At 41.2% G+C, this 22,353-nt stretch overlaps 1 protein-coding gene across 3 annotated transcripts in view; it reads left to right on the forward strand.

Moving 5' to 3' along the window:
• Nucleotides 1-372: 372 nt before the first annotated feature.
• Nucleotides 373-22,353, forward strand: part of POM121C (POM121 transmembrane nucleoporin C) — a 52,609-nt gene continuing 30,628 nt past the window's right edge. For 2 of the 3 annotated variants that reach the window (XM_042921037.1, XM_042921038.1), the window contains exon 1: nt 373-523. The gene's annotated coding sequence lies outside the window, so the exon portion shown is untranslated. Of the gene's footprint in view, nt 524-7,265; nt 7,403-22,353 lie in introns of those variants that run through there. The other variant, XM_042921036.1, reaches the window with a different exon arrangement.

Here is a 22,353-nt window from a genome sequence, read left to right on the forward strand (position 1 = left end):
TCCTGGGGGTCCCAGAGAAACCCTGCACAAGCAAAGGGCAGAGCCGCAGGGGGATTTGGGTTCTCAAAGAGCCACAGAGCCTGGGAGGCACACACCACCCTAAGGGACGCGGGTCACTGGACGTGAGCGGATTCCCTTCTCCCTTGGGAAAGAGTCACCGAATGGGATCCCGCAAGTCTACAAGGCGAGGACGGAAGGCGGGAACGACGGCCAGCAGGCGCTCTTCCCTTCCTGACCCGAGACTCCCGAAGCCCACTGCGGGCAGGGAGCTGCCTAGAGCGGTTGCCCGGCAACCGGCTCCCTCGCCTGCTCTCGCGGGAGTCGCCCACAGTGACGCGAGACGCGCGTGGTGCACGGCGGGACCACGCGGCGTTCGCCCGCTGGAGGCGGGCTGGCTACGGAGGCTGGAGACGCGTCCTCACGGCCCAGGCTGGAGTACGACGTGGCCTCCCGGGCCGCAGCCTCCTGGGCTGGCCGCTTGCTGGGGCTGTGGATGGGCCACCGCCTGGAGGCGCGCCGTGGGGTAAGCTCCTTCCGCGCGCTCTGGCCGCGGGGCCTCGCGCGTCCCCGTCCTTGAGGCTCGCTTTTGGGCCGGCCACCAGCGCTTGCGACTCCCGCGAGGTGGGGGCCGCAGGACGCTGTGCGCCTGGGTGTGTCGGGCACGTCATAATGGAAAGGCAGTTCGGCGCATAGTAGGTGCGCAGCGTTTGCTGCTTAGCAGTCGCTCCAGCGGTCGATCCTGCGCCTTCTTCGCCGATTCCTGGGCCCCCGTGGGTTCCATGATGCCGCTCCTTCGATGACATTGGGTCTCCTCTGCCTGCTGCCCCTTCCTGGGTTTCTGCTCCTGAGCATTACGTCTCTGTTCAGGATTCAGTTCTTGGCGCTCTTTTAAGAGATGCTGGCCAGCCCTCCCGTGTCCCTGATCACCAAGGTTGTTTACATGGCTCCTAAATGCTGTCCTAAATGCATTTCATCTCTTTGTAGGGTAGCTTTGTGCCTTTTTCCCATATCGCAGACTCCGCCTGAATCTGGCCTCGTGATTTTCGCTTGTCTCCCAGTCTCCCTCCTCCTGTGTGTTGGCTGACTCCGTTCACAGCAGTCACTAAGGCATGAAACCGTCAGATTTGACTCGTGACCAGCTCTTCAGCGCCATCATTCCGTGAGGTGGCGGGTCTTCTAAAGCCGTCCCCATCCTTCGGTTCCCACGGGTCTTTTGGGGCTCTGTTCCATTTCTTCGTTTAGTTTTCTTCAAACCGGATAATTTCAAAGGACCGGTCTTCAAGTTTGCTGATCTTTTCTTTTACTTCTCAGATCTGCTGCTGAACCCCTCTAGTGAGCTGTTCATTTTAATGTACAGAATTTCTGGCTGGTTCATCTCCGTAATTCTTTCTTTTCATAGATGTTCTCCTTTTGTTCATCTCTTGTTTTCCTGATTTCCTTTAGTTCTTTGGCCGTGATTTCCTGAGCTCACTGAGCACATTTAAGATGGTTGGTTTAAAGTTTGTGTTTAGTAAGTGCGATGCCTGGGCTTCCTTGGGGATGGTTTCAGCCAAATTCTTTTTTTTTCTTTTTTTTCCCCTGGGAGTGGTCTGTACTTTCCTGTTTCTTTGTGTGTTTTATAATTTTTTTGGTGACAACTGTACATTCAAATGTTATAACGTGCTGACTTTCAACATGTGGTTTTCTTAAGTCATCAGGGATTGCTAATTTTTGTTTGCTGAGAGCCGGAACTGTGTTACCTTTCCAAACTAATTTTGCAAAATGTGTCTGCTTTGTTTTTGTATCATCACCGAAGTTTCTGTTCCGTTTTCTCTGCAGTCAGTAAGTAACCTGCCATAGATTTCCTTAAATGCTTGACTCTAAGTGGGGAAGCAGGCGAAGGGAATTCTGTCTCTTCAGGTCTGATAGATGCTCCCCGGGGAAGCCGTTGCCGCCAAGAAGGTCAAATGCACAGCAAGTATCTGTGCTGGTCGTCAGGGATCTGTCAGACTGTCCAAAACGTATAGCCCCAAATTTACGGAGGACGAGGTTTCCACAGCCTGCCCTGGGGCCAGCAGATTCTTCAGGAATGCAGGCTGCTACCCGTACAGCGGGAGCATGTCTATCTGAGGAACGGGGGGATATTGGCTGGTTTCCACATGCTGCTCGCTTGTGAAGAATCAGCAACCTCTCCGTTCATTGTGGAAGGACTCCTCTGGTTGTTAAAAGTCTCTGGTCATGTTCCAGAATTCCAAAATAGTTGACTCTAATCATTTTTCCCAGTTCAGTGGTTGCTTTGGTGAAGGGACCAACCTTTAGAGCTTCCTACTCCTCCATTTTGTGTGCCATCACGCTGGGTAGTTTGGTTTTTGTTTTTTTTTTTTTTAATGTTTATTTATTTTTGAGAGAGAGTGTGAGCTGGGAGGGGGCAGACAGAGAGGGAGACCCTCCAGGCTCTGAGCCATTCGCACAGAGCCTGACACGAGGCTCGAACTCATGAAGCACAAGATCGTGACCTAAGCTGAAGTGGGACACTTAACTGACTGAAACACCTAGGCATCCCTTGTTTTGTTTTTTTTTAATTTAACAGTCTGTGTTTTAAATTGGTCTGTTTAGATAATTTACACTTAATATAAATTTTGATTGGTTAGGATTTAAGTCCGCAATTTTACTTTTTTCTCTTTGTTCCCTCTGGTTTTTTCTGTACTCTCTTCCCTTTTTCCTTCCCTGTTGTGTGATATTTGAACATTTTTTTAGTATGCCATTTTAATATGTCTAGAGGGTTTTTTTTAATTTTTTTTAACGTTTATTCATTTTTGAGAGAGAGGGAGGGAGGAAACAGGGGAGGGGCAGAGGGAGAGGGAGACACAAAATATGAAGCAGGCTCCAGGCTCTGAGCTGTCAGCACAGAGTGCCATGCGGGACCCAAACTCAAGAACTGTGAGATCATGACCTGAGCCGAAGTCGGACGCTTAACCGCCTGAGCCACCCCGGCGCCCCTGTCTAGAGGTTTCTAATGTAGCTCTCATTTTATAGGTTTTAGTGGTTGCTTTAGAGGTTGTATTATACATACTTAGGATAATTTACTAGTATCAGTCATTTTACCAGTTCACGTGGAATGTAGAAATTTTACCACCTTTGGGTCCCTTTGCCTTCCTTTATATGAGGCTTTAGTCTTAAATATTACCTCCGCACACATTGAGAACCACATGAGATGATGTTATAATTTTGCTTTCAGCCAACAAACATAACTAAAAATTCAAGAGATTATATTCACCCAGATATTTACACCAAAAAATGCTTTTTTCTTCATTTCTGTCTGATGTTTCAAGTTTCTGTTATTTCTTTTTCATTTGAAGAAGTTTCCCTTGATCACTTTTTTAAAAAAAAAGATTTTATTTTTAAGTAATCTCTACACCCAACGTGACGCTCGAACTAACAACCCTGGGATCAAGAGTCGCACACTCTTCTTTTTTTTATTTAAAAAAAATTATTTTTAACGTTTATTTATTATTGAGAGACAGACACAGAGCGTGAGCCAGGGAGGGGTAGAGACAGGGGGAGACATAGAATCTGAAGTAGGCTCCAGGCTCTGAGCGGTCAGCACAGAGCCCGATGCGGGGCTCGAACTCACGGACCGTGAGATCACTACCTGAACCGAAGTCGGTCGCTTAACTAACTGAGCCACCCAGGCGCCCCAAGAGTTGCACACTCTTCTCATGGAGCTTGCCATCCACCCCCCTTGATCACTTGTTTTGGAGCCAATCTGATGGTGGCAGATCATTTCATTTTCCTTTATTTCATAATGTCTTTATTTCCCCTTTGTTCCTGGAAGATATTCTCACTGGATATAGAATAATGGCTTTTCAGTTCTTTTCTTTCAGCACGTTAAAAATATTTGCCACTTCCTTCTCTCCTCATGATTTCTGATGAGAAATTGTTATTCCTTTGCATTGTTCTTTCCCTGTAGGTAGTATTTTCCCCTGTCAAGGTTTTTATCTTTATCTTTAATTTTCAGACATTTGATTATGATGTGTCTGGGTGTTGATTTATTTGGGTTTATCCTTTTACGGTTTGCTCAGATTCTTGAATTGATAGGTTTACGTCCTTTGCCAAATTTGGGGTATTTCCAGCCATTATTTCAAGTATTTTTTTAACTTTTTTTTCTTTTCTTTTAATTTTTTTTAATTTCCATCCAAATTAGTTAGCACATATTTTTTTTAACTTTTTTTAATGTTTATTTATTTTTTTTGAGAGAGAGAGACAGAGCGTGCACAGGGGAGGGGCAGAGAGAGAGGGAGACACAGAATCTGAAGCAGGCTCCAGGCTCTGAGCTATCAGCACAGAGCCGGATACAGGGCTCAAACCCATGAGCCGTGAGATCATGATCTGAGCTTAAGTCCGATGCTTAATTGACCGAGCCACCCAGATACCCCTCAAGTTTTATTTATTTGTTTGTTTGTTTATTAATGAGAGAGAGTGAGAGAGCGTGCATGCACATGCACAAGCCGAGGAGGGGCAGAGGAAGAGGGGGAGAGAGAATCCCAAGCAGGCTGTAAACCTAGCACAGAGGCTTGATCTCATGACCATTATATCATGACTTGAGCCAAAATCAAGAGTCAGATGCTTAACCAACTGAGCCACCCACATGCCTCTCTCCAAGTATATTTGTGTCCTTCACTCTTTCCTCTCTTTCTAGAACTCCAGTAAAATGAGTAAGATCTTTTGTTATTTTCCTGTAGACACTTGTTCATTTTTTTCTGTTTTGTCTCTGTTGTTCAGATTGGATCATTTCTACTGATGTATCTTCAGGTTCACTGATTCTTTCCTCTGTTAAATCTTCATTTTGTATTAAGCACATCCTGTGAATTTTTCACTTACTGTAATTTTTCATTCTGAAATTTCTATTTGGGCCTTAAGATATTTTACTTTGATGAGGCTTTCTATTTTCTGGTATCTTTCAAGAGTGTTCATAATTACTTCTGGGAACATTTTTGTGATAGCTGCTCTAAAATCCTTTAATAAATCCAACATCTTGTCACCTTAATGTTGGCATCTGTTGGTTTTCTTTTCTCATTTGAGTTGTTTTTCCTGGTTTTTAGTATGAAGAGTAGGTAATTTTGTATTTTATCCTGGGCGTTTTGAATCTTCTGTTTTGAGGCTCTAGTTCCTATGTAAATCTTCTATGTTAGCAGTTAGTCAGTATGTTTATATTCAAAATGCACATTCTGGTCCCTCTGTGTAGCCTCTGGTTTGAAGGTAACTTTGTTTTTCAGAACCTTTGCAGAGCTGTTTTGGCCTGCCCCGCTAGTGTGCTACCCAGAGGCCGGTTTGAACCCTCAGAGTATTTCACATTGTAGTTCAGTTCTCAGAGCTTCAGAGCTTTTGCCGTGTTGATGCCGGTGGGTTTCACACATGGGCTGCTTAGGGAGGCATGCCCAGTACTTCATACCCATATTTAAAGAATCCCTTTTTCTAGATCCTCACTGTCTACTTGAGAGGGGAGGGGGTGCCAGCTTCTTTAGTATTATTCAGTTAGTGCAGGTAGTGGATGATGGGGCTCCTCCCCAGTCTCCTCAGTGCCTGGTGGGGAGGGGAGAGGCTCTACCTCTGCTTTGTTGGTGCAAAGTGGGCCTGGTCTACAGGGCTTCATCCCACGGTCTCTGCAGTACCTGATGGGAGGGGAAAAGTATGGATTCTTTTCCAGTGTTTGCCTGGAGTAGGGTGGCTGTAGTCAAAAGGGTACCGTCCTGCAGAACTACCCTCTTCCTGGTCATTTGGCTGGAGAGAGTGGGCTTTTCTTGGCACTTTTGTGTTTGGGGTTGTGGGGGTGGGGCCGGGGCCTGTTGGCGTATTCTGGTTGCAGACTGCTCTGTCACCAGAGCCAAGATACAGAGAAGGCAAAAGAGACAGACCACCCAGGGAACTCACCACTGAGTCTCCTCTCAAGTCTCTAGCCAGTTGGCCTTCTTTTTTCCACCTTTCAAGAGGTTTTTTGATAGTTGCCTCACGTATTTTAAACGGGAGTTTCGGTTGTAATTAGCAAAAGGAATGTGATGGAATGTCCTTACTCCTCCTTCTGTGGGGCCAGGAACAACATCAGGCGTTTTTAATTGTTTTCTTCATACGTTTTAGAGTGTTACTCCTCATTTTAGCAGCGATACATTCGCTGCCGTGTGACGAAAATTCCTATCCATGTTGTGTGGGGGTGACGTCTCATGGCCCCGTGCTGCGGCAGGCGGTGAAAACCCGACCCCAGTCCACAGTGTGCAGAACTCCACTCTCCAGCCCCTCTGCCTTTGGAGCCTGGCCCATGGGACCTCTCTAGACCTCTCCCCTCATTTCGTCCATCCGTTTGGGCCCTGTTCTCCAGGTGACCAGCCTCAGCCTGGTCACCCTTTGCTGGACTCGCAGCAGTAGGACTGGCAGGAGGAATAGGGGGATGATACGTGTCAAGCACTTAGAACAGCAGCTGGCGTGGCGGAAGCAGTCATTACATGGTGGTCGGTGGCTGTTACACCCTTCAATTTTGGCATAGTCTCCGCTTCAAGTAAAAGACAACCCAAAGTGTCTGTGCTCTCCCACTGAAGTAGGGGAGTCGGATTCTTGTTAGCTTCAGTTTGAAGATGAAATTGTCACTCCTCCAACCGTCTGCAGACATTTATTGAGCGCTCACGATGTTGTGCAGCCAAAGACGGACAAATAGTATATATGTGAATGTGCACAATAAAGTAAATAAATGCAGTGAGGGGTGCCTGGGTGGTTCAGCTGATTAAGCATCCGACTTGCACTCCGGTCGCGATCTCACGGTTCATGAGTTTGAGCCCCGTGTCAGGCTCTGTGCCGATAGCTCAGAGCCTGACCTGGAGCCCGGAGCCGGCTTCAGTTTCTGCGTCTCCCTCTCTCTCTGCCCCTCCCCTGCTCACACCCTGTCTCCGTGTCTCTCAAAACTAAACGTTAAAAAAATAAATGCAATGAAATTAGTCTGTACTAGATAGAACGGGGACCCCAGGGCAAGCGTGGCCATATGTTTCGGGTTGAGGAAGGGTTCACAGAGGTGGTGATGCTCAGGTTGAATCTTAGAACATAAGTAGGTTTTCCCCATGTGAGTAAAGGCATTTCATGCAGAAGCATACATCATTGTGGCAGGTAGTTTAGCGTCCACATAATCTGTGTCATGTCTTCAGGTGGATTGAGATTGTACGCTTAGAGAGGCACACAAGACAGACTCTAACCTAATTTACGAGGTTATGATTCTGGTTTTATCTCTTACCATTTGCATACAGATATTTATAATTTTGCCTGATGGAAAGTATTAATACTTGCACAGTGATACACAGTAACCATTTGAAAGACAAACTTCATGGATCTGACTCTGCAGACAAGACCAGCAGCCGTACACGCATTCAGTCCCAAGTAGAAGGTGAGAAAAGACCCACTGAGTCACTGATCTGAATGGAGGATGAAGGCAAGGAGTACGGGGTAGCAGATGCCTAAGTGACAGCAACTTGAGATTTTACTGTGGACGTGCCGGATCTCCCCGTAGCCGCCGGGCTGCTGATACACCTGTGCGGTCTCCATTTTTAGCTGCCTCGAGCATCTGTTAGAGGCAGAGCTGTTTTCTCCAGATTTCCATTGCTCTGTCTGGATACAACTTGGCCAGATTCCATTTTATCTTCCATGTGGGGGCCTCTGGGGTGGGATGGCAGCTAAACCGGGCAGCTTTCCCCGAACTGTCACCGGTCTGCTGCTGTCCTCTCGAGCTTCTCTTTTCCTAGGACACTGCTGCCTGGAGGCTGCTGCTAATATCGGGGGCAGCACAGAGGGCCTGGCCCAGAGCCCTCGGAATCTCCCCTGTGTATCTTCCTTCCGCACCACTTTTTCCTGCCTCTGCTTTCATCACAGCCTCTCTTTGGACTGCAGCCTCTCACATTCCTCCACCTGAAACTCTTCCCCAGGCTCCTCTTAGCCCCTGGCCCCCTCTGCCTAGGACAAGACTTCCTCACTGAGGCCTTTGCTGGCTGACCTCTTCGGCTAAGTTGTGCCCCCACCGCCCATCCTATGCTGTCACGACAGCCTGGGGCAGATTGTATTCTGCCCCAGAATACAGATATTACTTCGTGCCACACAAGATACAGCACCCCGCGTGCTCTTCTTACCATATCTCCCACCCCGCGTGTTCTTCTTACCATATAACCTTACTGCTGCTCCCATCACATGATGGTGGCAGTACGTCTCTTCCCCTAGAACCTGTGCACATCTTTGAGATTGCCTTGACCAAATACAGGAGGACAGAAGTGATGCCGTGGTACTTCTCAGGCTAGATCATCAAAATGCCATGCACGTCTACCTTTCTCGCCAGGAGTGCTCACCAGGAGTACGGCCAAGCTGCCGCACTCTGCGGAAGCTCAAACTAACCAATAGGGAGAGACGACAGGCAGAAGCAGCATGTAGCTGTAACGGCCCACGGTTCAGCAGAGGTCCCAGCTGATGCCGGCACCAGCCTCTCGTATGTGAGCTGAGATACCTCTAGATGATTCCAGCTGCCTACCGTCAGCGCCCCTAGCCTTTGAGTCTTCCTAGCTGAGTTCCCAGACATGGTAGAGCAGAAACAAGCCAGTCCCCTGGAATCACAGAATCCCTGAGGATCATAAAATGAGTGTTTTATAACCACTACATATTCTGTTGGTTTCTTACGCTATTAGTAACTGAAGGAATCCTTTTCTTTTCTACTTCTGTACTTTTCGGTGCATTTCTTTTGGTTTAGTGTATGCTCCTTGAGGGCCGGTACTGTGTCTGTAGTGGTCATTGCTGTATCTTGTGTGGCACAAAGAAGGTGGCGGGTGCACAATAAATAATGAATTCATGAATAGGAGCTATGTGTTTCTTCTTTTGATGTGGGTAGACACGTTGGTGTCTGTATGTGCAAGCAGGCACACATGTGTTTCTGCTTCCAGGGTAGCTTCTGGCCTGTGGTTCTGTGCTTAACGTGTTAGTCCCTCCCTCCCCAGGCATCTCCTCTCCCTCCCCAACCTGACTGATCTGTTGGTGTGAGACGTACTTGATTGTTTCTGCCACCTGGTTTTTTTTACTTGACAGGTGGTGCCTGTAAATGTTCACATCACCACTGCAGGGACAAGGGGAGAAAAGGTGAAGAGATAGGAGGCTAGGAGTTCCAGAGACAAACTTGACCCATTTCATAATTTAGTCAATGACAGTCTTGAGAGAATAAATACGAACCTTAGGTTACGTGGTATTTTGTCCTTCAGGGCTGGTCGCAGGTAGTATGGACTGTGGGGTTAACAGCCATTTTGGAAAAGCTTCAGCCTGCCCTCTAGTGGGAAGTAGCGCAATCCTGCTGTAAGTAGGGAAGTAGTAAGATCCTACTATATTCCACTCCCAGGCAACCTGGATCTCGGAACAAAGAAATTAGAGTGTAGGGGCCAGTTCTGTCTTGCTGACGATAATCGGGGCCTACGACATCATCTGGCATTTAGTAGGAGCTCCACTAAGATTTCTTGAACAGACTAAACAACGTGCACTGCTTATGAATGCCAGCACATTTCTCAAGAGCCTCCTGTGTTTAAGACATTAAACCAAGCACTGTAGATGATAGAAATCAGGGCCAGGTAGTTAATATTTTGGGCGTAGAGGCCATATGGTCTCTGTCCTACTCAACTCTGCTGTTGTGGTAGGAAAGCAGCCATAGACAATACATAACCTAATGAGCGTGTCTCTGTTTTAGTGAAATTTTATTTACAGAAACAGGTGGCCTGCTTGCAGGCCATAGTTTGCTAATCCCAATATAAATAATAGTATAAATAATAAAAATGGGGATGTTTCTAGTTGGGTTCACCAGTAACTCCCATTGCCAAATCCCCTAGATCCTTTAAAAATGTTTTTTTTAGGGGCGCCTGGGTGGCTCAGTCGGTTGAGCTTCTGACTTCGGCTCAGGTCATGATCTCACGGTCTGTGTGTTCGAGCCCCGCGTCGGGCTCTGTGCTGACAGCTCAGAGCCTGGAGCCTGCTTCGGATTCTGTGTCTCCCTCTCTCTCTGCCCCTCCCCTGCTCATGCTCTGTCTCTCTCTGTCTCAAAAATAAATAAAAACATTAAAAAAAAATTTTTTTTTTAATGTTTTTTTTAGTATGAAGTATTTCAAATCTCAGAAATGTACAGAGGACAATATAATGAATACCTCATTCATCTATCACCCAGATGTACCAAATGTTCATATTTTGCCATGTTTCAAATCTTGAAAAATAACGATACATTATAGGTACAATCGAAATTCCTTTGTGTAGGCCAACTGGATGCCATTCTCTTCTTTCTCTTCCTGTCCGGAAGTGAACATAATGTTGAAGTTTTGTGTTTTCTTCCCATGCATGCAGTTACGTTCTTAATATATATGTAGGTATTCATATTAGGTATATTATTGTTTAGCATCCTTTAACTTTGCATGCATCGTTATGCCACTTTGCTTTTCCACTTACCATTGTTTTTGACATTTATCCATATGCTATGTGTACAACACTGAATTATTTTTAATGGGAAGTGCTTTTTGCACACTAAGAAATCTTGGCCTCTCCCAAGGTCACAAAGATTATCTCCTATGTTTCCTTCTATAAGTTTTATAGTTTTACCCTTTGTTAAATTTTCTGATCCATTTTTAACTAATTTCTACATCCATGTGGGGCTCGAACTCATGACCCCAAGATCAAGAGTCATATGCTCTACCAACTGAGGCATCCAAGTGCCCCTCTCTGATCCATTTTCAATTAATTTTTGTGTATGGTGTGAGGTAGGGGTTGAGATTAATTTTTCCCATATGGGTATCTTGTGTGGGCATTTTATAATATGTTTACAAATTCTATGATACTCCTGTCTTCAAAAGATAGAACCCAATTCTCTTCTCTTAGGTGTGGACTGTACTTAATGACTTGATCTTAATGAGTAGAATGTGATAGAAATGATGTTATGTGACCCAAGATTAAGGCATAAAAGGCATTTTGGCTTCCCCCTTGCTCTCTCTCCTTGATGATTCACCCTGTGGGAAGCCAGATGTCATCATGGAGAGGTCCACATGGTGAAGAACTAGGCCTTCTGCCAATGGCTGGCAAGGAACTGAGGCCTTCTCTAAATGCTAAGTGAGTGAGCTGTCTTGAAAGCAAATTCTACAGCACTAGTTGAGCCTCCATGACTGCAGCCCTCACTGATGTCTTGACGCCCACCTCCTGGAAGATTCTGAGCCAGAACCACCTAGCTAAGCCACTCTCAAATTCCTGACTCACAGAAACTGTAAGATAAGAAATGTTTGTTGATTTAAGCCAGTAAATGGTGGGAAGCTATGCAGTAATACATAACTAATAGGTCCAATGTCCTAGCATCTTCCCCTTTGAATTACAATGGTGCCTATATTGAACATCAGTTGACTACATATATATTAGTCTTTTTCCTGGATTCTCTATTCTGTTTCAGTAATCGATATGTCTGTGTTTATGCCAATAACATACTGCCTTGATTGCTATGACTTTTACTATAGTCTTGAAGTCAGGTAGTGCAAGTCCTCCAACTTTGTTATTGTTATTTCTTTTGTCAAAATTGATTTGGCTATCCTGGGTTCTTTTGCATATCCATATATATTTGATTTTATTTATTTTTTTAATTTTTATTCATTCGTTTTTCGAGAGACAGAGAGAGACAGAGTGTGAGAGGGGAAGGGGCAGAGAGAGGGTGACACTGAATCCAAAGCAGGCTCCAGGCTCTGAGCTGTCAGCACAGAGCCCGACATGGAGCTCGAACCCACAAACCGTGAGATCATGATCTGAGCCGAAGTCGGACGCTTAACTGACCAAGCCACCAAGGGGCCCCTCCATATATATTTTAAATCAGTTAGTCCATGGGGCGCCTGGGTGGCTCAGTTAAGCGTCTTTGGCTGAGGTCATGATCTCATGTTTCGTGAGTTTGAGCCCCGCCTTGGGCTCTGTGCTGACAGCTCAGAGCCTGGAGCCTGCTTCGGATTCTGTGTCTCCCTCTCTCTCTGCACCTCCCCCGCTTGCACTCTGCCTCTCGCTTTCTCAAAAATAAATAATCAGTCCATTTTTACAAGAAAAAAAACCTACTGGGATTTTCATTGGTATTGCACCAAATCGATAGTTCAACATGAAGATAGTGGCTATCTTAGCAATATTGAATCTTCTAACACATGAACATATATCTCTCCATTTATTTAGATCTTCTTAAATTTCTCTCAAAAACACTTTGCAGATTTGTGTGATGTTTTAGTATAGAGGTCTTGTACATATTTTGTTAAATTTATTGCTGTTTTTCAAGTTTCTATGCTATTATAATTGGTATTGTATTTTTAAGTATAAAATTTTAATTATTGCTAAAATTGATTTTTATATATTGACACTGTTTTCATGTACTTTTGCTCAGTTCACTCATTAGCTCTAGCAGTTCTTTTGTAGATTGGGTAGGATTTTCTTTGAACACAAATCATTTTCTCTGCAAATAAGGAACACCTTTGCTTCTTCCTGTCCAATTTGTATGTCATTGCGTTCTTTTTCTTGCCTTGATTGCCCTGGTAATGTTGAATAGAACTGATGAGAGTGGACATCCTTAACTTGTCCCAGTCTTTCCTCATTAACTGTAGGCTTAATTAAGTGTACAGCTCATTAGCTGTAGGCTTTCTAACATGTCCTTTAGTTGAGGAAGTTCCTTTTTTTCCCTAGCTCACTGGGAGATATTTTTACTTCATCATAAATGGGTGTTGAATTTTGTCCATTGCTTTTTACTGACTGGATTCTCTGTCTTTTAATTGGAGTGCTTCTACCATTAACTTTAATGTAATTATTGACATGTTAGGTTTGCTTTTATCCTCTTGCTGTTTGGGATTTGCTCTTTGTTCCTGTTTCCCTCTCAGTTCTGCATTCTTTTGGATTAATCCGGTACTTTTTGTTATTCCATTGTCTCCTTTGTTGACTTGTTAGCTTAATTCTTTGTTTTGCTACTTTAGTGATACTTTAAAGGTTTTCGTATTCATCTTTAACTCATCAGAGCCTACAAGTAATAGGTGGGCACATCATATACATGGCTTAAAAACCTTTTTTCCCCTGTCTCCCCATCTTAAAAACTTTTTAATATTATACTTTCATCCCTACCTTTATGGCCCCTTGTGCTATTGTTATTACATATTTTACTATTACTCATGATACAAGCCCCTCAATACATTGTTATTGTTTTTCCCAGATTTATTGAGATATCATTGACATATTGACAAAGTTCAAGGTGTACAAATTGATGATTTGAAACATGTATATATTGTAAAATGATTACGATAAAGTTAGTTAATACCTCCATTCCCTCACATAATTACCATTTGTGTGTATGTGTGGTGATAATATGTCTTAACAAATTTCAAGTATACAATACAGTATTGTTAATTATAGTCATCATAATATACACTAGATCACCAGAACTTGTTCATCTTACGGCTGAAAGCTCTGACCAACATCTCCCCATTTTCCTCACCTTCCGGGCCCTGGCAATGACCATTCTATTCTCTGGGAGTTTGATTTTTTAATATTTATTTTTCTATGTTTATTTATTTATTTTGAGAGAGAGAGTGCAGGCAGGGGAGAGGCAGGGAAAGAATCTCAAGCAAGCTCTGTATTGTCATCACAGAGCCCAGTGTGGGGCTCGAGCCCATGAAGTATGAGCTCTTGACCTGAGCTGAAAATCAAGAATCAGACGCTCAACCAACTGAGCCACCCAGGTGTCTGTCTATGAGTTTGATTTTTTTAGATTCCACATATAACTGTCTCTGACTTATTTCACTTAGTATAATTCCCTCAAGATCTAGCCATGTTGTCACTAAAAGCAGGATTTCTTTCTTTTCGTGGCTGAATAATATTTCCTTCCCTGTCCATACCACATTGTCTTTATGCAGTCACCTGTAGATGGACACTTGGGTTATTTCCATGGCTTGGTTATTCTAAAGAATGCTGCAGGGAATGAACATGGAGAAACAGCTCTCTTCAAGGTCATGATTTCATTTCCTTTGGATATACACCCAGAAGTGAGATTACTGGGATATATGGCAGTTCTGTTTTGTATGTTTTTGAGGAACTGCCAAACTGTCTTCCACAGCAGTATTTGAGGGTTCTAATTTCTCTATATCCTCACCAACACTTACTTTCCTTTTATTATTATTATTATTATTATTATTATTATTATTATTTATAGTCATCTTAGTAGGTGTGAAATGGTATCTCATTGTGTTTTCATTTACATTTCCCTATGACTAATGGTACTGCTTTCATGTCCTTGTTGGCCATTTGTGTCTCTTTGGAGAAATATCTGTATGAGTCCTTTGCTTATTTTTTAATTGCACTATTCCTTTTGTTGTTGTTGACTTGCAGAGATTTGCTGTATATTCTGGATGTTAAACTCTGATCAAGTACCTGATCTGCAAATATTTTCTCCCATTCTGTGGACCGGCTTTGCACATTCTTGATAATACTCTTTGATGCACAGGGTTTTTTGTTTGTTTGTTTGTTTATCTTGTTGAAGCCCAGTTTAGTTCTTCTTTTGTTGTAATGCTTTTGGTGTGAAAGCCAGTGTCATGAAGAATTTACCCCTTTGTTTTAGAAATTTTATGGTTTTAGCTTTCATATTTAGAATTGATTTCTTTTCAGTATTGTTTTTGCATATTTGGAACCCTTGCAGTTCCTTAGGAATTTGAGGATTGACTCTATTTCTGCAAAAAAAAAAAAAAAAAAAAAAAGGCTACTGAAATTCGGATAGGGATTGCATTGAATCTGTAGATTGCTTTGGGTAGGATTGCCATCTTAACAATAAGTGTTCCAATCAATAGGGGTGTCTTTCTATTAGTTTAGGTCTTCTTTAATTTCTTTCAGCAATATTTTTTAGTTTTCAGTATGCAAATCTTTGGTAAAATTTATTCCTAGGTATTTTAGTATCTTAGATTTTACTGTAAATGGGATTATTTCCCCAGGTTTTTTAAAATTATTTATTGCTGATGTATACAAACAAAATTTAACACAATTGATTTTTGTGAGATCTTATATTCTACAACTTTGTTGATTTTATTAGCTCTAGTGACTCTTTTGTGAATTCTTTGGGATTTTCTGTATAGGATTGTGTCATCTACAAATAGAGATGGTGTGATTTCTTCCTTTGGAATTTGGGTGTCTTATTTCTTTTTCTAGTCTAGTATCTCTGGTTAGAACTTCCAGTTCATTGTTGAATAGCAGTGGCTAAAGGCTGCATCCTTGTTCTTTATTTTATGGATGCTTTCAGTCTTTCACCACTGAATATGCTATTAAATGTAAAGTTTTCATAAATACCTTTTGTCACCTTGAAGAATTTTCTATTTCTGCTTTATCATGACAAGATGTTGGATTTTGTCGAATGCCTTTTCTACATTAATGGAGATGAGTATGTGTTTTTCCTTTATTCTGTGAATGTGGTGTATTACACTGATTTTCATATATTGAACCAGCCATACATCCTTAGGATAAATCCCACTTGGTCATGATGTATATAATACTTTTTATATGCCAGATTTGGTTTGCTGGTATTTTGTTCAGGAGTTTTGCATCTCTTTTTTTTCCAAGTTTTTATTTAAATTCTAGTTAGTTAACACATATGGTAGCATCTATCTTCATAAAAGATATTGGTCTATAGTTTTCCTGTGATGTCTTTATCTGGTTTTGGTATCTGCCTTCTAGAATGACTCGCAAAGTGTTCCTCGTCTTCTGTTTTTTGGAAGAATTTGAGAATAGTTGGTGGTAATTTTTTTAAAAAGTTTATTGTATTTTGAGAGAGAGAATGCACGCAGGAGAAGGGCAGAGAGAGAGGTAGAGAGAAAATCCGAAGCAGTCTCCACACTGTCAGTGTGGAGCCCAATGAAGGGCTCAAGCTCATGAACCATGAGATCATGACCTGAGATAAAATCAAGAGTAGGACGCCTAACCGACTGAGCCACCTAGGCACCCCATTGGTAGTTCTTTAAGTATCCGGTAGAATTCACCAGTGAAGCCATCTGGTTCTTGTCTTTATTTGTTGGGAGGTTTTTGATTATTGATTCAGTCTTTTTACTTATTATAGGTCTACTGAGATTTCTGCTGCATCTTTAGTCAGTTTAGATAATTTGCATATTACTAGGAATTTGTCCATTTCATTTAGATTATCTCATTTGTTGGTGTACAGTTATTCATAGTATTCTCTTATAATCCTTTTTCATTTCCATAAGGTTGGTAGTGTTCCCACTTTCATTTCCGATTTTAGTTATTTGTGTCTTCTTTTTTTGTCAGCCTGTCTATAGGTTTGCACATTTTGTTGATATTTCCAAAGAACCAACTTTTTGGTTTTTATTGATTGTTGTTTTCTATTCTGTACATTAATCTCCATTCTAATCATTATTTCCTTCTGATAGCTTTGCGCATAGTTTGCTTTTTTTTTCTAGTTCCCCATAGTATAAAGTTAGGTTATTGATTTGAAATCTTTCCTGATTTTAAAATGTAGGCATTTACAACTATACATTTCCTTATGAACACTGCCCTCACAGCATCCCACAGATTTAATTATGTTATCTTTTCATTTGAATTTGTCTTTTTAAATTTCCCTTGTGATTTCTTCTTTGACCCATTGTTCAAGAGTGTTAATTGTTTAAGAGTTTAATTTCCACCAACTTGTGCATTTTTTCAATTTTCCTTCTGTTATTGATTTCTACCTGTGTTCCTTTGTGGTCAGAGAAGATACATTGTATTATTAAAATCTTTTAAAATTTATGGAGACTTAGTTTGTAGTCTAACTTATGCCATATCCTGGAAAATATTCCATGTGTATTTAAGAAGGATATGTATTCTGCTGTTGTTGGGTACACTGTAGTTGTTTTATAGTATTGTTCAGGTGCTCTATTTCCCTGTTGAGCTTCTCTGTAGATAGTCTATCCATTGAAAATAGTACATTGACTGTTACTGTAGAACGGTCTATTTCTTCCTTCAATTCCTTCAATTTTTTGCATCATATAATTCAGGGCACTATGTTTTTGTTGCATGTATGTTTATAATTGTTGTATCTTCTTGATAAAATTGGTCCTTTTATCAGTAGATAAGGTCTCTTTGTCTTATAATACTTTCTTAGTCTTTTTTGTGTGGTATTAGTGTGGTTGCAACTCCCAGGTCTCTCTTGGTTACTGTTAGCATGAAATATTTTTCCTTTCCAATCTTTGATTCTCAACCTATTTGTATCTTTGCATCTAACATGAGTCTTTTGAAGACAGCACCTAGTTGGATCATGTTTTTTCTCCATTCTGCCGAACTGCCTTTTGACTGAGATTTTTTATTTATATTTAAAGCAGTGACTCATAAGGAAGGCTTTCTTTTCCTTTTTCCTATTTGTTTCCTGTATGTGTTATACTTTTTTTTTGTTCTTCATTTTTTCCCATTACTGCCTTCTTTTGTATTTAGTTACTTTTTTTTATAGTGAACCACTTTGATTCCCTCTCATTTCTTTTTGCAGGTATTTTAAAAATATTTTCTTTGTGGTCACCATGGAATTACATTCATCATCTTAAATGTATAACAGTCTAGTTTGAACTGATAACAACTTAAGCGCACAAAAATTCTGCTTCTATACAGCTCTGCCACCCATTATTGTTGTCACAAATTACATCACTATATATGGTGTGGCCAATAACACAGATTTACAATTACTTTTTATGCATTTGTCTTTCATGTAAGAAATAAAACATGGAACTACAAACCAAAATACAATAAGGTTTTTGTATATGCCCATTTAGAGATCTTTGTTTTTTCATACAGCTTTAAGTTACTCATATCCTTTCATTTCCATCAAAAGGACTTACTTTAGCATTTTTTGTTAAATGGGGGTTTTAGTGTTATCAAATTTCCACAGTTTTTGTAACTATGAATAAGTTAATTTCTTTTTAATTTTTGAAGGAAATTTTTCCTGGATATAAAATTCTTGGTTGACAAGTGCATTTGTTACCACTTAAAAAAAAATTGAGGTGTAAACATAGAACACTGTGTAAGTTTAAGGTGTACAGTGTGTTGATTTGATGTATTTGTATATTGCAATAAGATTACCACCATAGCTTTAGCTAAGACTACTGTCATGTCACATAATTAACACTTTTGGGTTGAGAACAATTAAGTACTAGGCTTTGAAGTTTATAATACAGTATTGTCGACTATAACCACTGTGTTGCGTGTTAGATCTCCAGAAGTCATTTTTCTCTTGGTTGCAAGTTTGTACACTTAAAATAACATCTCCTTGATTCCTCCACCCTCCAGCGTCTAGTAATCACCATTCTACTCTGTTTCTAGGAGTTTGGATTTTTTGGATTCCACATATAAGTAATATCATATAGTATTTGTCTTTCTCTGACTTATCTCACTTAGCATAATGTCCTAAGGGTGCATCCATGTTGTCTCAAGTGGCAGGATTTCCTTTTCTGATGGTAAATAGTATCCCATTGCATGCATATACCACATCTCTTTTATCCATCCTTCCACTGATGGGCACTCAGGTTGTTTCTACATCTTGGTTGTTGTAAATAATGCTGTAGTAAACATGGGAGTGCAGATATCTTTCAATGTATCATCTCTCTGCCTTCTGGTTTCAGGTGGTAAGTCAGCTGGTAATCTTACTGAGGATCTCTTGTACTTGACAAGTCACTTCTGTCTTGCTGCTTTCAAGACTCTGTCCTTTTTTTTTTTTTTTTTTGCAGCTTCATGGTTGGTTTTGGCCAAACTTTTCACGTAGTATTCTGTACTTGCTTAACACACACTTAAATGGTCTTATTGGGGGAGGGGAAAGGGGAGGTTCTTGTAGATTCCCAAGGAAATGTCAGAAAGGCAAAATATGGCCAGCATTATCCATTTGCTTTTTTGGATTTATTGGGTGAATAGCACTTTCCTTACATAAAAGCATCTGATCTCAGGTTTTACATACTGAGAACATGGAGATTTCAGTTTGAAGACACTCTGAAATCCTAAGAGTAGCATATCCCGACCACCCTCTAATAGCTAGCTTGTTTGTATAGGCAGAAGAATTCCACCTCTCCATTTTAGATGGCTAGATGTTTGTGGAAGGTCCTAGAATTGCTTGCCTCATTTACTGGGAAAAATCAAGATATAGGAAGTGACCTTTAGGGACACTTTTACTTGGAAAATTACAACACTAGTACACAAGTCAAGTCTTAAACACATTTAACATTTGCTTACTGAAAGCAATGTCATAAAGTCAAATAAGATTAACAGATTTTACTTTTTTCCCTCACAAGAACATAAAAATTATGGAAGGGAAACTTAACAGGAAACTTAAAAAAGGTAACACAATTTTTCCTTTTAGTAGTCCTTGGGTAGTTATGACAGAAAGGTTCCACTGTTTTGTTTGTTTCTTTGAACGGGGATTTTGGTCCAAAGGTTTGTTTGCTTTTAATACCTGCTTCTGCCTCCCCCTCTATCAGATCGGCTTCCTCCACGGCCACCACCTCTTGGTGCTCCGCAGCTTGAACTGCTGTAGGAATCACGTGGAGGAGGGTACCCCCTTTCCATAGAAGGGGGAAGCCCTCTTGTCTGCCAACCCGATCACGACCACTTGAAGACTCTTTGTCTTTATACAGTTTGATTATAATGTATATTGGCGTGCATCTTTTTGAGCTCACTTTATTTGGAGTTTGTTGACTTCTTGGATCTGCTGACTAATACCTTTCACTAAATTTGGAAGGTTTTCACTATTACTTCTTCAAATATTCTTTCTGCCTTTCTCTGTCTCTTCTTTGAGACTCCCATAATGCATGTGTTCGTCTTCTTGTTTTTGTCCCACAGGGCTCTTAGTCTCTGTTTATTTTTTTCTCAATCTTTCTTCTTTCTGCTTCTCGAACTGGATAATTTCAGTCAAGTTCGGTGATTCTTCTGCCTGCTCACATCTGCTCTTGAAACCATCTAATGAATGTTTTATTTCAGTTAATGTACTTTTAGCTCCAGAATTTTTTTGGTTCCGTTTTGTAAGTTACCTCTTTATTAGTATTCTCATTTTGCTTAAACAGCATTTCCCTGATTTCCTTTAGCTCTTTGCCCATAGTTTCCTGTAGTTCTTGAGCAGATTTAACACTGTTCTTTTAAAGTCTTTGTTAAATCCAAGGTCTGGAAATTCTCAGGGCCAATTTGTGCCAGTTTATTTTTGTTACCTTGAGTGGACCATACTGTCCCGTTCCTTTGCATGACTTGTGATTGTCATCGAAACCTGGACATTTGTATAAAATGATATAGTAACTCTGGAAATCTGATCTCCCTCTGCCTTGCTGTTTGCTGGGGTTTGTAAAAATTAAATCACTGAAGGTTGTAATAGTCCTCTTATTTAGTGTCTTTTCCAAACTATTTTTGCAAACTGTATCATTGTCATGTGTGATTGCTGAAGTCTGTCATGTTGACTTGTATCCAGCTAATGTTTTGACAGAGATTTCCTTGAATACCAGGAGCTAAATATGGACGGGGGAAAAAATCCACTTCTAGTCTTTGTGGATTGCCTCCATGCTACAGCTTTTCTTCAACACTTGTCCAGGCCTACACTGATCTAGGATCAGGCCAAAGTGAAAACTTTGGTCTTGTCAGATACATTCTGAGCATGCATCTTGCCTTGGGCATGCATGTGGCCTTCTAAATCCTCTGTTATAATGGGTGATTATGAATGCCCTGATTTCCCATAGAAACTCCCACAATTTCCCTCCCATACTTTAGTCAGTCTGTATTAGTCTGTTAGGGGATTGCCATAACAAAATACCACAGACTGGATGGCTTAAACAATAGAAATTAATTTTTACACAGTTCTTGGATGCTGAAAGTCCAAGATCAATGTGTTGGTAGGGCTGGCTTCTCCTGAATCCTCTTGGTTGCAGTTGTCTGTCTTCTGGCTCTGTTCTTACATGGTCTTTGTACACAGACATCCCTGGGGTCTCTACCTCTTCTTATAAGGACACTGGTCATGCTGGATTAGGGCTCCACCCATATGACCTCAATGAAATTTAATTACCTCTTTAAGGAACCTGTCTCCAAATAGAGTCACATTGAGGATTGGGGTACAGCATATAAATTTGGGGGGAACAAAATTCAGTCCATAACAGTGGTTCATTGTGTGTCTCAACTGTAACCTTTTGCCCCATGCATCTGCGGTTGCTTGTCTCCTTTGCAATGTTTTCAAGCAGTGCCCGCTGTTTTTCCAGCCTGAATGAGTTCCAAGTTTGGCAAAATAGAGATGAGTTCCTGCATCATTCCCTCAGGTAGCCCCCATATAGAGCAGATATACATAGTAATTTGCAAATAAGGTCTGCTGTGCTTTGTGGAACCAGGAACCAGGTTCCCACACTAGGAATGCAGGTTTCTGTCTTGAAGATTACTGCCAAGATGGGGAGTAGGTGGGAGAAGGGCAAGCAAAAACATTACAAAGCTTTCCACCACTTTAAAATTGCAGTTTTTTTGATTCAGCATTTGTTTCATTGATGTAAACCTTTGATTGTTCTCCAGAGTGCTGATAAAGTTGGTTCTAACAGTTACTGCTAGTTTTGTGTTCTGTTTTGTTTTCATTTGTTTGCTTTTGATGTTTCTGTTGGAGGATGGGAGCTTGAAGCTGTCTACTCTGCCATTTTGCTTATGTCACTCAATTATGTCTTAAAGAGATTTAAATAATGGGGGGGGGGGGAGTCATATATCTACCTATGTAGTTACCATTTCCAGTGCTCTTCATTCCTTTGTGTAGATCCAGGTTTCCATCTGGAATTATTTTCCTTCTCCCTGAAGCACATCTCTTATACTGTTTTTACTTGTTTATATTGTTTTACTGTTTATAACATTTCTTATACTGTTAGTTTGACACTGACACTAAATTATACTGTTAGTTTTGTATGTCTGAAGACCTCTTTTAAAAAAAGATATTTTCACCAGGTATATATATCACTCTAGATTTAGTTTTTTCTCTTAGTACTTTGATGTTGTTACTCTCCTGTCTTCTCTCTTGCATTGTTTCCAACAAGAAATTTGGTTATTATCTTTATCTTTGTTCCTCTGTAAGTAACATGTATTCTATCTCTAGCTGTCTTTAGGGTCTTACCTGTGGCACTGGTTTTGAACAATTTGGTTATGATATGACATTACCATGTGACTTGTTATAGTTCTCTTTGTTTCTTGTACTTGAGGTTGAGCTTCAGATATGTGGGTGTATATTTTTCATTATGTCTGGGAAGTTTGAGGCCATTATTTCTTATATTTTTCCATATCTGTAGTTATCTTTTTGAACATATGGAATACAGTTAAAACAACTTTCAT

This window comes from Panthera leo, chromosome E3 (genome assembly GCF_018350215.1).
Source record: "Panthera leo isolate Ple1 chromosome E3, P.leo_Ple1_pat1.1, whole genome shotgun sequence".
In the NCBI taxonomy this organism is placed as follows: domain Eukaryota; kingdom Metazoa; phylum Chordata; class Mammalia; order Carnivora; family Felidae; genus Panthera; species Panthera leo.